At 45.3% G+C, this 3,754-nt stretch overlaps 1 pseudogene; it reads right to left on the reverse strand.

Annotated features, from left to right (window-relative positions):
• Positions 1-1,133: 1,133 nt before the first annotated feature.
• Positions 1,134-3,480, reverse strand: LOC136322916 (large ribosomal subunit protein eL27-like; annotated as a pseudogene).
• Positions 3,481-3,754: the final 274 nt, after the last annotated feature.

Here is a 3,754-nt window from a genome sequence, read left to right on the forward strand (position 1 = left end):
GCTCTAACAAACTGAGCTACCCAGCCAGGGCCAAATGTAGATTTTTTAAGAAGGAAATATAGGAACTAATTTTAAGACCTGGGTTTAGAGAAGAATTTCTTAAAAGTATAAAGCAATGTGGAAGATTAATGTGGATACATTAAATTTAAACACTAGTCATTAAAAGACACCACAAAGAATGAAAAGAAGCACCAAGTTAGGGGAAGACTTAAAACTGAAAACGGATTAATACCAAGAAGATGTAATGATTTACCGATCTGTAAGAGAATGACAAACCCATTAGAAAAATGGGCAGCAGATATGAACTGCCATTTCAAAGAAAAAATATTTAGCCTGACTGGTGGTGCTGTGGATAGAATGTGAACCTGGAATGCTGAGGACCCAGGTTCAAAGCTTATCAACATGATCCCGTGGTCACTGGCTTGAGCAGGGGGTCATTGGCTTGGCTGGAGACACCCCTGCCTTCAGGACTCATATGAGAAGCAATCAATGAACAAGTATAGTGACACAACTACAAGTTGATTTTTATATCCTTCCTGTCTGCCTGTCTCATTCTCTGGCTAAAAAAAATGTATACAATGTTTGAGATTATATTTAACTTCATTAGTAATCTAAGAAATGCATATTAAAGTCATTGATGCCATTTCACCCTAAAAATTAAAAAAAAAGTTTAGGGCCCCAGCCGGTTGGCTTAGCAGTAGAGCATTGGTCTGGCATGTGGAAGTCCCAGCTTCGATTCCCAGTCAGGGCACATGGGAGAAGCAACCATCTGTTTCTTCCTCCTCCCCCTCTCCATCTCTCTCCCTCTTCCCCTCCCACAGCCAAGGCTCCATTGGAGCAAAGTTGGCCTGGGCACTGAGATGGCTCCATGCCCTCTGCCTCAGGCGCTAGAATGACTCTGGTCACAATGGAGCAACGCCCCAGATGGGCAGAGTATCAGCCCCTGGTGGGCATGCCGGGTGGATCCCTGTTGGGCTCAAGCAGGAGTCTGTCTGACTGCCTCCCCGCTTCTCACTTTGGAAAAATTTTTTAAAAATTAAAAAAGTTTAGTTATTTCTAAGTACTGACTAGGATATGGTGCAATGAAAAATACTACTGAAAGAGGTTTAAGTCAGTACAACCATTTTGTAATTTTATAACTGCAGCTTTTGGGAGAACTGTTTGCTCTTGCCAGTCTCGTTTCTCTCTTTGGACTTAACCTTGGCCTCCCATTCGGCCTTCCATTTGAGAGCAGAGTCTCTGAAGATGTCCTTGTTAACTACAGTTTTGTTCAAGGAGATATCCAAAGAGTACCTTGTGTTCATGAGGGGATTGTAATTATAAACTTTCACAAAAAGATTTGATCTTTGATCTCTTGGCAAATATGTTCATGGCCATGGCAGCTGTCACTTTGCAGGGATAGAGGTCAATTCCAGCCACCACAGCATGGCTGCAGATGTGGTCTGAGTTGCTGTCATTAATGTCCTTCACAATGATGGCTTTATGTCCAGAGTAGCATCTGTCCAGGACTAGCACCACTTCCTGGGTTTCATAAACATTTCCATTTGGACAGCAGCCACTCGGGACTACGGCATTTCCTGGTACAACCACTTTGGAAAACAGTTTAGCATTACTTTGTAAAATAAATTGTGTGTGTGTGCACGTGTCATCTCTGCACTAGCAGTCATTTACAAGAAGGTAGCAACTTTGTGTGTGTGTGTGTGTGTGTGTAGCAACACTTCTTTTTTTTTTTTTTTTTTTTTTTTCCATTTTTCTGAAGCTGGAAACAGGGAGAGACAGTCAGACAGACTCCCGCATGCACCCGACCGGGATCCACCCGGCACGCCCACCAGGGGCGATGCTCTGCCCGCCAGGGGGCGATGCTCTGCCCATCCTGGGCATCACCATGTTGCGACCAGAGCCACTCTAGCGCCTGAGGCAGAGGCCACAGAGCCATCCCCAGCGCCCGGGCCATCTTTGCTCCAATGGAGCCTTGGCTGCGGGAGGGGACGAGAGAGACAGAGAGGAAAGCGCGGCGGAGGGGTGGAGAAGCAAATGGGCGCTTCTCCTGTGTGCCCTGGCCGGGAATCGAACCCGGGTCCTCCGCACGCTAGGCCGACGCTCTACCGCTGAGCCAACCGGCCAGGGCGCAACACTTCTTATAGCAAAAAAACTGGAAGCAGCTCAGATGTCCACCAACCATAGAGTAGATGAATGGAACACTTGTGTAATGAAATACTGCATGGCCTGAAAATAAAAGAATTCTAGCTGCATGCAGCAACATGAATGAATTTTAAATGATGTTGCCTGGAAAAAGCAAGTCACAGAAGACTTTTATTTTACATTTTGAAAGTCTTCCCTCCCTTGATTTGAGCATAGCATTGACTCATTCCAGTTCATTATACATTCATTAGTTGCTTCTCTAGGGATGGAACTCACAACCTGGTGAGCCATGGTGACTCTATTCACTGAGGCATCTGGCCAGGGCTTAAATATCTTTTAAAATACACTCATTTAAAAATAAAGTCAGCCGTGGCTGGTTGGCTCAGTGGTAGAGTGTCAGCACAGTGTGTAGTCCTGGGTTCAATTCCCAGTCAGGGCATGTAGAAGTGCCGATCTGTTTATCCTCCCCTTCCCCTCTCGCTTCTCTTCCACACCCTCAGCCATGGCTTCATTGGTTCGAGCACATCGGCCTCAGATGCTGAGGATGGCTCCGTGTAGCCTCTGCCTCAGATGCTAAAAATAGCTCGATTATGAGCATTGGCCCCAGATGGGGGTTGCCTGGTAAATCCTGGTCAGGGTGCATGTGGGTTTCTTTCTCACCCCTCCTCTCACTTGGAAAAAAAAGAAAGAATAAAATTAAGCTAGAAATAATCTTTTTATTGGATGTCTAACTGAATTCTGGACCAATGGTTCAACCATTGGTCTATAGACCGATGGCAGTCCACTAGAAATTTTGAGCAGGCCCATGAGAGTTAACCGCCCTGATGTATGAAGATTATGGACCCAATGATCTTAGTCGAATTCACTTATGCTCAGGATTATTTCTGCTTTAGCGGTCCCCAAAGTAATTCTTTTTTACTGGTCCCCAAGTGTGAGAACATTGCAAACCACTGATGTAGAGGAAGAGTAACATTGTTCAGAGCTTTAAACTACAGTTCATCAAGTATGATTCTGACACTCAGTCCAAAATACCTGACTTACCAGAAGACAGGACATGATGAAAGCCAAGAGAAATAATAGACAATGAAAACAAGTCTATAAGGGATCTAATGATTAAGCCAGAGGTCAGCAACATATGACCCATAGGCCAAATTCAATTCTGTGCCTATTTTTAAAAGAGTATTGAGGTGCAGTCATACTATGTGTACATCTGTGACTGCTTTTGAACTGTACAGCATAGTAACAATCTAGGCTAAGTAAGATATCTTTTTCTTTTTTTAATTATGTGTGTTGGGGAGGCAGAGAGAGACTCTCACATGCACTCTTACCGGGATCCATCCCACAAGACCCCTACCAGGGCGATGCTCTGCCCATCTGGAGCCATTGCTTCGATGCTCAGCAACTGAGCTATTTTAGCACCTGAGGTTAGGCCATGGAGACATCCTCAGCGCCTGGGCCATCTTGCCTGAACCAGTCGTGCCATGGCTGCAGGAGGAGAAGAGAGGGAGAGAAGGGGGAGTGTTGGAGAAGTAGGTTGTCTCTTCTCCTGTGTGCCTGACCAGGAATCGAACCCAGGACTTTCACACGCCAGGTTGATTTTTACCACTTAGCC

This window comes from Saccopteryx bilineata, chromosome 2 (assembly GCF_036850765.1).
Source record: "Saccopteryx bilineata isolate mSacBil1 chromosome 2, mSacBil1_pri_phased_curated, whole genome shotgun sequence".
NCBI lineage: Eukaryota > Metazoa > Chordata > Mammalia > Chiroptera > Emballonuridae > Saccopteryx > Saccopteryx bilineata.